The sequence below is a fragment of the Anoplophora glabripennis genome, unplaced genomic scaffold, assembly GCF_000390285.2.
Source record: "Anoplophora glabripennis isolate ALB-LARVAE unplaced genomic scaffold, Agla_2.0 scaffold463, whole genome shotgun sequence".
Classification (NCBI taxonomy): Eukaryota; Metazoa; Arthropoda; class Insecta; order Coleoptera; family Cerambycidae; genus Anoplophora; species Anoplophora glabripennis.
Genome location: NW_019416810.1, coordinates 346,270 through 361,025, shown reverse-complemented (window position 1 = coordinate 361,025; position 14,756 = coordinate 346,270). Strand labels below are relative to the sequence as shown.

The 14,756-nt window shown below is 32.4% G+C and overlaps 1 protein-coding gene and 1 non-coding gene across 3 annotated transcripts in view; one reads left to right on the top strand and one right to left on the bottom strand.

Annotated features, from left to right (window-relative positions):
- Window positions 1-14,756, bottom strand: part of LOC108909161 (transcription factor SUM-1) — a 116,730-nt gene that overhangs the window by 1,876 nt on the left and 100,098 nt on the right. The window lies entirely within an intron of this gene.
- On the top strand, window positions 8,872-8,991 carry LOC111691948. Its single transcript, XR_002763100.1, has one exon. It is a non-coding gene; the product is annotated as a 5S ribosomal RNA (ribosomal RNA).

Here is a 14,756-nt window from a genome sequence, read left to right as displayed (position 1 = left end):
TTTTTTTGCAATAACTTTTTTGTTTATTAACCGATTTTAATTTAACCAGTCTCATTTTGTAGATAATTTTACTCCCTATAAGCTGTCTGAGAGTCACTTTTCGCTAAAATTGATGGTTTTCCCTGCAAAGTGAAAAAACTGTTTTCCTCACTTATTTGTTTAAATAGAAAAGTTAGCTAATAAAAGTTTTTGACTCACGAGACGAGAGATGTCTTGTATTATGTTCATTTAGACAATTTTACAATAATCTAGCTGATAGGACTTTTTTCGAGTAAAAATTTAATTTGCTTGGTCTAATTTAGTATTTCATTGATCGTGGTGTCCTTTAGATGTCGATGGCTTAAAGTTATACAAAACTGTAGAAATAACTATTATTAATTTCATATACTCAAGGTTCTATATGTACCATCAAAATTTAAAGTTTGTACATTCAAAAATAACAAATTTTCAGTTGATTTTTAAAATTAAAAATTCAAAATACAAGTAGTAATTCCTCAAGTGACTGTCAAATGTTAGTCCCTATCTCAATGAAACAGTAGGTGATTTGCAATTGTCGGGTTGTGTTATTCTATTCTAGTCTTTAAATATTCCAAATTTAATCAATTGGAACGACTTTTATAATTACTTGTTTTTATCATATTTGTATAACATGACAGAGCAACAAAATGGAATTTCAATTTACGAACTCCTCACAATGAAAACGAATAAACATTGCCTGTACAACGTAAATGCGGAAATTCAGATCCGCATTCTGGAATTCCGGATCGTGTGGACTGGCCTTAATTTTAAGTATATAAGTAACTAAAAGAGTGCATTTTTATGAAATACAGACGAGTCATTAACAATATTTCTTTAATAAGAATAATTAATGTCTGTAATTTTTTGTAATTATCTCCCGGAAATTGTTTATTACACACTGGAACGTCCTGAAACGCCTAAAAGCTTCTAAAATAAATTGTATCATTTTGTAAAAATCCCAAAACACATCTAAATGATGTTTATTAAAATATTTTATTTTTGTACCTTATTACTTTAATGGCGGTCATTAATCAATAGTAAGGGTCGCTTATTTCAAACTAGCGGAGTCTACCATTTTCTACTTGTGTACCTACATACGGTGTGTGGTCCAGACTTCAGACATAATATTTTGCGTGTTACTAATGATAGATACAGGTTCATTAATAAGCAAATTAAATGAAACTTTTTTATTGGAAAACATCCATTCCTTTTTCTATTTCCGTGCTATTGGCGAAAGAAAAATATTGTTGAAAGTTTCAGAAAGCAAAACGTAAAATTTTGAAGTAGGTATAGAAATGTCTAAACTGTAGTAAAGATAGGTATAACAGCTAAATAAATATTATGAAACAAGAAAACCTGTCAGATATTTCTAGCACTGGTTATGGTCATCTGGATTACCCTTAAGGAGCAATTTAAGAAGTAATTTCATCAATTTTTTTCTTAAGTTCAAAATTGATAAATGTGTTTTCCATTGTAACTTACAGCGTATTTTCACGAAAGATTCGCATCTTCATGCTTACAAAATTTAATTGATTCAAGAACTGGAGCCTATTGACTACGAAGAGCAAAGAGAGTTCGTTGGATGGATTATGGAACAACAACAAGTGGATACTGATTTTTCCAACAAAATTATCTTCAGCGATGAGACTCATTTAAATCCTGATGGAGTCAATTGATATAATTGTCGCTTTTGGTGTTCAGAAAATCCACAAGTTATCCATAACGTGTCACTATTTGGTGTGGATTTTGGGCTGGAGGCATCATCGGACCATTCTTCTTCTAAAATGCGGCTGGTCAGGCAATAGCAGTTAACGGTGCGCGCTGTCGCGATATGATAATTTTTTTTGTGTCTAAATTGCAAAATACGGATGTAGACGACATAATATGGTTTCAACAAGTCGGTGCCACATGCCATACAGCTTGAGGAACAATTCAATTACTGCATGAGTCATTTCATTGTTGTGTAATTTCCAATTTTGCTGATCAGAATTGGCAGCCCAAAACATACGATTTAAAACCGCTGGGCTCTTTTTTTTGGGAAGTCTAAAGGCTTATGCCAACAAGCCCATCATCCATGTCTTGAAAGACGAAAATGAGCGCTGTATCAACGAAATTCAGCCTCATTTATGCAAAGCGGTCACAGAAAATTTCGACAAACTTATGTGCCAACAAAACCGTGGAGGCTATTTACCCGATATTGGATTCCATACACAACCCAATAAGAAGGTACTGTATATTTTATGAATCAATAAAAAATTTACAATTTTTAATTAAAAACCTCTGTTTTCTATCAAAATTACTTTTCGCTATGAATTTTGGAATACCTTTCAGAAGTTTAAAATGCACAAATTCATTTATTCTTGCCTTAAATGATAAGATGCATTTTTTTTGTAAATTTTACGGAAATATCATATATCGTCTACATCAATATAAGTAAAAATATATGTCGTTTCATTAAAAGGCAAGATAATAATAACAGTCACCCGTCATTATGGTAGGTTTAAAAAAAATGACAATAAGTTTTTGTTGTTGTATGAGCGAAAAATATAGGCACTCGAACTGCAAACAGTATTCTGTAAATATTTTACATCTTATTAATACGAATTACTATTAACCAATAAAAATTACTAAATAAAAAAATACTATAAATAGATATATTTACACATTAATGCATATCATATTTACGCACAGTAATAGAAAAGGTACCTGGAAGACAAATCTCACTCGTAGAAATTCCAGTTATTAAGATGTAATAATGAATAAGCAACTCGCGTCTAAATGCATTACTCGAAGCCATCAATCTAAACGTTATTTTTATGAAGGAAGCGATATTTTAATAAAAATGTATTTTGGTAGTAAAACTCCAGAAATTATGGGATGTGCCTGTCAAATCCACACATCCCAGCAAAACCAAAAAGACGACGGCCGACCGTCTTTCGCTGGCTATTCTGAAAAAGCAAATAAATGTCAGTGCGGCGTTCCAAAAATACATTATTAAAACAGTAAAACACTGTTTTAATAGATATAAATATCTCCGACTTTGTAAATTCGTATCATTACAAGATCTGTCGCTGTCAAAAGATGATATTATTGCTATCTGGCTGAGACGGTTTTAGAATTAAACGCTATGCGTCGTGCACGGGATACAGCAATTTTATTTTGAAATGTTTGCGTCTAACCGGCCGGCTACGTAGCGGTATCATCAGAACCGGTAAATTAAAAAAAAAACACAAAGAAGATTCAACAAAATCAAGTTGATTGAATATTTGTGAAACAGTTTTGCGAAATAACTACTCTGCGGTGTAAAGCCACGTACAGCATTATACATCCACAATATTACTAGATCAATATTGCCGATGTACTTCAATGATGGATGGAGCTTTAGTTCGCAGAGTAGCTGTTTCACACAGTACACTGTAAAATAATTTCACTCATTTTCACTCAATAACGTATCAATTTTACACCCGATTGAGTACTTTATTGGTATGAGTACAACTGAGTGAAACTATTGCATAAAAAATGAGTGAGTTTTACTCAAAAATGCGAGTTATGCTAACTATCAATTGAGCGAGTTTTGACTCTATTCTGAGTATATAAAACCAATTTCGAGTTGATTTTTTTGAATTGATATCATCATTTTTTAGTTTTTTTTACTCAGACTTGGTTTTTAATTAACTAAATATTGAGTGCAAAAATAAATCACTCATAAATGATTAATTAAGATATACAGTGTGAAATTAATTCACTTCGCGGGGCCTCCTCCTGTCCTGGCTGAGACCCGCCAGCTGAGGCCGGCTAAGGCAAAGAAGATAAAACAACCAGAATTATAAGTTGGCATGGTGGGGGTATTCGCGCAGATCTGTGCACGCATCCCCCACTTTTGGTATGGGAACAAAGTGGCGTAGTGCGTAGTTACAAAAGCATTTTAGCCAACCTGTTTGTCGTTTGTTATCCCGCGCGTTAAGCATTGGCGTCGTTTTACGTGATGTGGTGTGTTGTGTAAATAAATGATTGTTCGAGTGTATTATTCTATAAGGTACTGTAAAATTAAGGACAAATTAAGTATTAGAAAATAAAAGACAATATAAAAACTATGAATTGTGGTGTTGAAAGGAAATATGGCGTTTCCTGATTTTGATTTACTTTTTTAAATGTTAGTTTACAACAATCTAAAACTCAAAATAAATTTAGTTTTTTTTNCCATCAATCTAAACGTTATTTTTATGAAGGAAGCGATATTTTAATAAAAATGTATTTTGGTAGTAAAACTCCAGAAATTATGGGATGTGCCTGTCAAATCCACACATCCCAGCAAAACCAAAAAGACGACGGCCGACCGTCTTTCGCTGGCTATTCTGAAAAAGCAAATAAATGTCAGTGCGGCGTTCCAAAAATACATTATTAAAACAGTAAAACACTGTTTTAATAGATATAAATATCTCCGACTTTGTAAATTCGTATCATTACAAGATCTGTCGCTGTCAAAAGATGATATTATTGCTATCTGGCTGAGACGGTTTTAGAATTAAACGCTATGCGTCGTGCACGGGATACAGCAATTTTATTTTGAAATGTTTGCGTCTAACCGGCCGGCTACGTAGCGGTATCATCAGAACCGGTAAATTAAAAAAAAAAAACACAAAGATGATTCAACAAAATCAAGTTGATTGAATATTTGTGAAACAGTTTTGCGAAATAACTACTCTGCGGTGTAAAGCCACGTACAGCATTATACATCCACAATATTACTAGATCAATATTGCCGATGTACTTCAATGATGGATGGAGCTTTAGTTCGCAGAGTAGCTGTTTCACACAGTACACTGTAAAATTATTTCACTCATTTTCACTCAATAACGTATCAATTTTACACCCGATTGAGTACTTTTTTGGTATGAGTACAACTGAGTGAAACTATTGCATAAAATATGAGTGAGTTTTACTCAAAAATGCGAGTTATGCTAACTATCAATTGAGCGAGTTTTGACTCTATTATGAGTATATAAAACCAATTTCGAGTTGATTTTTTTGAATTGATATCATCATTTTTTAGTTTTTTTTACTCAGACTTGGTTTTTAATTAACTAAATATTGAGTGCAAAAATAAATCACTCATAAATGATTAATTAAGATATACAGTGTGAAATTAATTCATTTCGCGGGGCCTCCTCCTGTCCTGGCTGAGACCCGCCAGCTAAGGCCGGCTAAGGCTTGTTCTCCTGGCGATCGCGCTTTTCTAGAGCAACTAACGGGCCCCTATCAGCTATGGTCGAGATTACAGAAGTAATATGTAAGTAGTGCCATCTTCACGGCGCCATTAAAATTACTCGAAAGTAATATCTTTGACTATATACACTCATAGTCAAGGGTAATATACATTTAGACTCGCTCAGTAATGAGGACATTTACTCTGATTTGGGTACAAGCATGCACCAAATACGAGTTTACGTGAAGAAATTATTTAAGGAGTACCTATATTTGAGTGAAAGTACTCAGTTTTAGTTTAAATATAATCACAAATGAGTAAAATGATTAAAATGCCCAATATTGTGTGAAAATATACTCAATAATTTCACTCAATAGATTCAAAATGGATGGAAAAAATTATAATAAGTATGTGTTATTTTCCACATATTATATCTAGCCCTGAATTTGGGTTACACTGAACAAAGTTTTTTTCTAGTATTTATGGGTATTGAATAATTAAGTTCATTTGGATGACTCCACCGAAAAAATAAACTAATGCATTAAATAATTTGTAACAATTAACTCTAGGTGTTGCTGCTCTTAAAAAAAATTCTGTGTATGTAACATTTTCAGGTCGATAATTTGGTGTCTGTCAAAATTTTCACAACGTATACAGACTGTTACAAATTCGCTTCTCACTACAGGGAAACGGTAAGAGATACGAAGTAGCTTAAATGGGGACAAAATTGCATAATCAGGGGACCAACATTATGCCCCTAAAAAATCTAGGCTAACATGATTAGTTTTCGAAACATTTGACAAAAAAACCCTAAATTTTGGAAATCCGTTTTTGTTTCATATCAGCCTTGTTTGAGGTGATATTGAAAAAAGAAGAAAACTTTCTCATGCAAACTTTTTGCCCTCTATCGAATGACATAATCAGTTTCTACATGTAACGTTTCGTCTCTCCAGGACCATCACCAACTTCATTTTTTTAAATACGATCCTTTAAATCCTTTCCTTCTTCCTTTAAATACGATGTAAATTGTATTTACATTTTTTTGCAAGACCGGTTTTAAGATCAAATAATAGATAATATACTACGTCAAAAACGGCGGTTCTGAAATTAAAATCCAAAACGTAAATCTCTAGGACCACTTTGGCACCCGATATCTGCCTTAGGACGTGAGAAAAGTATGATGTACTCGGCAGCTGGCTCAATTTCGTCCTGTTTGCGCATGACGTCACCTGAGACCAGCCCAAATGTCAAATTTATACTATACTAACACCAGGGTAGCTATACAGGGTGTTCTTAAAGTCCGTCAGGAAACTCCGGGACGTGATTCTACGCATTAAAATAATAGTAGTGTGTAATGAATTTTTTTTTGAATTGTTAATTGTTTGCAAGTTACAGCCTGTCAAAGTTAAAAAAAAAATAATAAAACATAACATCTAATATTTTTTTTACGGTTTGTTATAACAGGCACTTTGATCCATTTTAATTATTACAGCATTTTAAAACGTCCCAATTGTGTTTTTTTAATTTATAAATTTATTATAGCCATGGAATTAGACCCCTCGTCTACGCTTATGCTATGACGTTTCTCAGGACGGGTTAAATCAAGTCCGTTTACACCCACTAAAAAAGCATTTCCCTATTCCCTACCAAGTGCAAAAGACAGAGATAGAATATAGATCGACGTTCAGTGTAACTCGGTCTCTAGACATTTTATATTTTATACGCATTATGGTAATAGTGTTTTTATGTTATGTCTTAGTCACTCTCTATAATTTCGACCGCGGAGTATAAGTAGATGTAGCTTTATTGGACGAGTCAGAGAAAAGTTTCATTATGCTCTGCTAGAGGGCACTTTACCTAGAACTCAAAATTTGTTTTGTTCATAACTTTTTTCTCTTGCCAGACATCACAGAAATTTAAACATTATTGAAAAGAGAAACAATATCGGAAAAAAATATGTCTTTATAACTTTATTCAAGCTGATAAATGTAACCGTTTACCAGGAAATCGCTATTAATGTGTTATTAAACATCAAATTTTTGATAATTCTTTCTGTAATTAATCAAGTTGTCATGCTTCAAATAAATATCATCAGTAATTTTGATGTTACGAATTGTAACAAAAATTGTTTAAAGCAGGTATAAGTCTGATTTTTCACCATAATTTTTTTTCGGCTCTGTAATAACATTGTGGAAGAATAAGAAGAGGATAATGAATTTACTAATAATATTTTATTTACTAACGAAACTAGTTTTACAAGAGAAAGTGTTACAGTCAAAATTGCAATGCGTTATTTAAAATGGGACACCCTGAATATAGTACGTACCATAATTGTTGATTATTTTTCCGCATGTACCAACAATGGTATTAATTTGAAAAAAATAACTACTGTTTCACTAATTTACCTACAAATTATATGGATTAATGTCGCACTGTTATTTTTGCCACTTTAACAATTTAGAAGGTCATGATATTAAATACCAGAGATGTCAGTAATGCCACTGCTACGGTTTTTTCTCACACTCGTGTGCAAATAAATAGTTACGAGAAAGTTATGTACCACGGACATACAACACGTGTAGGTAGGTATTTTACATTTTACGTACGTTAATAAAAAAATATATTTTAGAAATCCATACTTTATTCTTAATTGACGATATTTGTATTTAACAATTAAGTTTTTTTCGATTCTGGACAGAACTACTACAGCTCAGAACTATTATGTTTATAAAACATGATTAGAATATTAAACGAACACATATGACGAAATAGACAGCACTCAACAATTCCGTCGACAGCTGTCGGAACCGGTCGATTTGACACAACATTAAAATTATGATGCTTTTCAACAAAACCGTTTATAACCGTAAAAATTACGATCAGTATTTTGAACAGAAAAATAATATATCGTCTTGATATATGGAAGAACTATATCATATATTACATATTAACAAGATATTTGAGATTTTATTACATCCTTGTCGTGTTTTGGCAAAAGCATTCAGAAATATTTCTTCACCACAATAAATCTAAATGTGGTATTTTTATTATCAAACGAACAATATTTTTGTTATTTTAGAATTAGTACGATTAATTTTAATATCACTATTAACATTTTATTTTACTTTTCAGTGAAAGTATTAGCAGATTTATTTGTTGTTGGTCGTTGAAATCGCCATTAAAATTAAATTTTACTATTAATTTATGATTTAATGAACACGTTGTTTTTATATACAAAATCCTTAATTTATAAGTACCGTATTTTTTGTCATAATAATTTTATAAATCTATCTACTCTACGTCTATGTATATTACATATACATATACATATGTATATACAAAGAACAGAAGAACATTAATAAGGTGTAATTTTGGAACCGTGCTTATTACAATGGAGAAATTTTAAAAAATTGCAGTTAATTGCATTATTTCTAAGTCTTAACAAAGCAAAAAATAAAAATGTATTTCAAAAAATAAAAAAATTTCTAAAAACATACAGCTTTAAATACTTTTTTGTATGAATACTAATAAGGGAACTACAGAAGTTTTCGAAATTAAATGTATATCAACATGATTTATATCAATATGATTTAAAAACGATTAATCAGATTTTTTTAATGTGTTCAAGAAGTTACTATATATTGTCAGGCAACGGCCATACCACGATGTAAAATACCAGTTCTCGTCCGATCACTGAAGTCAAGCATCGTCGGGCGCGGTTAGTTCTTGGATGGGTGACCGCTTGGGAACACCGCGTGTCGTTGTCCAATTTTTTTTTACCCATTATTAAAAATAATTATAATTATTTTATTATATGCCTGGAAATAATGTTTTAAGTATTTTTTTATATAATTTTTAAAAATGTTGAAGAATGTGTGTTACCTAATAAAAATAAATAAGAGTATTATACGGTGTCTTCATGGATTGATTTCAAAAGATGACATTTTTATTATTTCTCACTTTTTAAAAGAAAGCCGTTATTATTAAAAACATCTGCTTTTGTTCCAATTTCGAAAAATTTTGTTTTTGATGTTGACTCCCTTGAACTACATATATAGGGGGTGTCTTCTATAGTTGTTATGATCTCAATTGGAACCGCATAAAAACATTTACCTCATAAATTCTACGGAATCCATAGACGCCCAGAATAATTTAGCCCTGTCTCGTCTAGATATACTATATTACCATATAATTACCATACGATTGTCAAGTTTTTTATGTTTAAAATCGCATTGTAATAAAGCATGTCGTAAAATATATAAAGATTTATAATTATAATCAGGATAATCACTTAATTTATCTCGAATCATGTTTAAAGTAGAAACTTTATTTTCTTTATACATACTATAAATTGTGCGCCACTTTACATCTGATAAAATCGTCAATTTTCTTTAATTTTGTATTTTTCCGTTTCCTCTTTGTATCGTGATCAGTCCTTCTTTAATTACGTGATAATTGTCGTTTTTAATATCTTAGTTAATTCGTTAATCCGTTTCCTAACTTTTTTATCACATTGTTCAATATTTTCAATTTTCAAACATTCATATATTTAACATAATACGTTTTTAAATTCTGAGTTTGTTTCGATGCTTTCGACAAAAACCGGTTCCACTATTTGGGGATTTTCCCGAGTTATTTCGTTATCCTCCGCTTCAAAGAATCTTCAGAGAGAAACGCTAAATTACTTGATAACATTTATTTTAATAACTATTACCCTTTACTGGTTACGACATGAACAAATAATAGTATCAACCAATAAATAATAATACGCATTATACCAACAACATACCCCGCCAAGCAATGCTCTGCACTGCACTGGCAAAGCGGCAAAGCTAAGTGAACCCGTGTACCATACAAAAAAAAATATTTACGACCTAGTGGACCAATACAGTTTGCTTTGATGACCAGCGCGCCGCCGTCAATTCTACATCAGGCGAACTAGTTTACCATTACCGGACTCGCCGAATTGCTATTCGAGTATAAATTACGTGACACATCATGGTCAAAGCATAGGGAGAAATTTCAGAAGAAGTGCATACGGTCCTGTGCTTTAAGATTTACAGGTTCCAGTTGACATCGTAACAACTTATACGAGGAAATAGTCATTGATTTTATTTTTAAAACTAAATAAAACACAATATCAATTAAGAAACCCATAAAAACTACCATTTTCCAATATTTAATATGCAAAGAGTGTCTATAATCCACATACAGTCATAGGTGTTGTTTAAGCTGAAATTTTGGCATTTTGCTGTATGATTAAAAGTAATTTGTTGCGTATTATTAATTTCGAAAAAATAAGTAGGTGTTGTTAACAATTAGAAATGTATTTTCTGTTTAGTTAAAGTACTTTTTTCTTATATCAAACAATTTTATAGAGAAAATTTATTCACAATTAAAATGTAGGTATGTCCATAGAGCAAGTTTGAAAATAAATAAGCTTACTTTATTTTCTTTGTTTGATAAACCACTGAATTGCTATTACCACCAAATTTGGGACATTAATATAAATTTTAATTCTAAAAGATTTCTAATAACATCTTTCCCGATCTCTTACAAAATGAGGCCACTACCTACGAAACATGAAGAAATTGATAATAATTGAGGTAGGTCGACTGCCTTCAAATTTGAAATATGAAAATAAAGTTTTCCTTATAAAATTTGTTGGTAGATTGTATGAAAAATTCAGTTTACTTGTAAGGCCTACTAAACTTTTTTTCAAAAATAAAAATGCAATTATTATTAGTTGGCATATATCACAAATCACTTGTACTATAACCTTCTCCAAGGAATGCATCGACTTACCAAACACCCTGTGGCCTGCAAACTAAGTTTTGTTCTACAACGTTCTGCTTTAGGACCCTATTTTCGAGATAAACAGCGTTAAATTTTAGAAATTTTCTGTTATATCTCAGGAATCCTTACTGGATTTTAAATAAAATTAATACCCGCGTATACATAAATGATATTTCAACTGGTGTAATTGTAATTGTATTATTTCGACCAGTGGCGTGGATCTAAGTAGTGTAGCCTCTTGTTTATGAAAAAAAAAAATCCCACTGAGTTATTTCGTGGAAATATTAATAAATTTAGATCCTGCTATGTAAAATCTGTAAAAAGCTCCTGTGTAACCGTGATGACAAAATTAACGTGCGCTTAACGTCTAAATAAACGTCATGTATCCACTCCTAACCCAAACTCCCGATAAAGACCGTCGACATCTACGTTTCCCCGGCAATTTAGAATTATGTACTTCTCCCGGTGATACCAGACATTCAAAATAGCTGCTGACAGGACACTTAGCACGTTAAAAGTCGTCGGCGAGAACTAAAAGGTGACTAAAAGGATCGATTCCCATCCCCGGAGGCACTTCTCGAGAGGGGCATCGGATATATTAACACGAAATAAGAACACCGATCCGATTTTTACAACATCCGGCGTGGCATACCTTTGCGTTCGGGTATATTTAGGCGCTTAAATGTTTCAAAATATGGTGTCGTTAGGACGGGGAGATGTATGGTGTTTATAGAAGCGCCACTGCCTTATTTGACAACCGGAATATATAACGTTTAATGGTATTTTATTTTGGGTATTGGAATGAATTGTGCGCGGGGGTGGGCACTTAGCAAAACGAGGCGTAGGTAGGTAGGCTCAAGCTGTAGTCTTGATTTTTTCAAAATAGTGTTGTCGCAATGGATCACGTAAATTAATTATGCAATTATTACAGTTTGAAATACACTGTCTACAAGGGATGAGAGAAGAAATTGAAAAACAGAATATTATAAAGCTTCCGAATTTGCTCCTGAGAATGTAGAATCTCTTTTAGGCGCCTGAAGCGGAGATTGAATATTTCCTGTATTATATCCTGTTTTATTTGTTTCTCCCTGTAGTATAACAACCCTGGGTTCGATCGAAAAAATAAACGTAGTTGTGGCCAAAAATATGTGATCGTCATAAGGAATACCTACGTTGTGGGTAGGTATCTATGTTTTTATTGACCGGAAGGCGCTGGCTACTAACTTTTTTTGAGGGGATGTATGGTTTAATTTTATAAAACAAAAGCAGAGTTAATACACCTAACTTTATTATTTTACGTACAACAGTCTTCAAATCAAACATGTGACAAATAGAAAGAACAACAAAAACATTAACAACCATTTAACATAGAATGAGAGTGCCAGGCTCACCTAGAGCTCCTGTGGGGAAAGAGCATGGCAGAGAAACCCACGATCCTTGCTCTTACCACCCAAATATAAATACCAAACAACCGCTAACCAATTGCTAATGATAAATAAGACCTGTCTCATTTAATGTGTCATTAAATGTCATTTGTTAACCCATATTAGTCATACACACTGAAGAGGTTTGGTGTTAGTTAGCCAATCAGCTATAGTTGATATTTCGGAAGATCCTTCATAACACTGGAGTCCCATATGGGAGGCAATCGAGCTTAATCCAAATTCGTTCCGCATGGGCGAAAATGTTAGTAAATTCAACAAGGCTCGTATAGACGTATGACATAAAGTGAGTACAAGAAATCAAAGAACAAATGATAAAACAAGTTAAATGTGAAACAAAGCCCCTGAGCGTAAGACAATGAAGGCTAAACATATACAGAATTATTATCATGAAACATCTATAAACATCACAATCATAAGATTACATAGAACAATTAACAACAAAGTACTTAAAGAATATTACCTGCTAACTAATACCGGTTAAACACTTAATTTTCCACTACTTCTATATTTTTCACACTACACTGATCGTCTTACTTTTCACTCCGCGCTGTCCTCACTTCAACTGCCTATCTTTAACTATTTTGGCTTCCTTCCAGAATTCCCTACCTAAGCGCTTGTTTTTTTGTGCTTCCTTCTACCGACCGTTAATATTACTTTTTCATTATTGTGCAACACTCATGTAACAGGTGACGTCGAAGTTGATAAGATAAGTACGGTTTTGCACATACCAAAATTTTATCTCTTAAGAAGAGCAAGTAACTTCGGAAACCTCGTGATTTTCTCTGACTGCCAACGTCGTTTTTAACATAGTAGTGTGATCAGATTGATGAGATTTTCATTTTTTAATAATACAGTTTCAGAATAATTATTAACTTTATTGTTAAAACACCACTCCACAAACTTATCATTACAATATACACACTAATCTCTACAATAAATATACAGGGTGTCCCATAATTAGTGTGCAATACTTTGGCAGTAGATTCTACGATCATATTTTTCAAAATAATTCCAAAACCAGTTAACATATCATTATGAATTTTGGTATGTTGGACATTCAATAAATGTTCTAACAAACTATATAAAAACTGTTTAAAAATTTTAGTCAGTGGTGTCTGGCGGGAGACTTACGGGTAAAATGCGCCCCTAATTTTTTGCATGTCAATATTTTCAAATTTAAACATCAAACAATGATAGATATGAGTTCTTCACAAAAGGTTGCCTCCGATTCGGGTATCGCCGTTGGTATTCTCTTTGTGCCGCTAGCGCTCTCCCATTACAAAATTCATACACAAAATGAATGTCTGCTAGCTCGCGATTATTAAAATTTTGCATTTTTTAATTTTTTCTTTAGATTAATATCAGTACATCAATAAAGTGAAAGCAAAAATTTAAGTTTAATAATCTATCAAATTAATTCAACTAACAAATGTTTGTTTTCATGGCCTACCTACCTATTCATGTAATCCTTTTCCATTATTGAGATTATGCAATAAAACTTTAAAATCGATTTTTCTCGAAAACGAAGCATTTTATCGAAGTAAATCAAGAATACATTTTTTTGTGAAAAACTCATATCTATCATTGTCTGATGTTTAAATTTAAAAATATTGACATGCAAAAAATTGGGGGCGCATTTTACCCCCTGCCTGAGACACCCCTGACTAAAATTTTTAAACAGTTTTCGTGTAGTTCGTTAGAACATTCATTGAATGTCCAACATACCAAAATTCATAATGATACGTTAACTGATCTTGGAAATATTTTGAAAAATATGATCTCCCGAGGCCCCTTTTAGGGGGGCGTAGCTCCCTTAGGAAGCATTTTTCGACCCTTGTTTATAGGAAAAAATAATCTTATTTTTGATTGTAGAATCGACTGCTAAAGTGTTGCAAACTAATTTTGGGACAGCCCGTATAGTAATTGGAATGGGGGGCTTGCGGTTGTAATTTTTTCACAATTTTTTGGCACCTAGAAAATTAATTACGTAGGTTTAAATTACTAGGGCTCCGATTAATTAGGCATTTAGGCAATTAAAAGCAGATATGTTAGGTATATAGTGATTAGGCTTGGTGCTGATCACCTTAGGCTATGTTAGGTTTAAAGTTGTTGGGACTTGATGCTAAAAAATGCCAAAAAATTGTCAAAAAATAGCCAGTTCCTACAACCCAAATTTGTTTGTACTTTAGGATCTCAATAATCGAAATTATGATGTCAAAAAACTTAAAAAAGCCTTTTCTAGACAAATATTTTTACCAAAAGTGTGGTCGAAAAATGCCAAAAAATGGTAA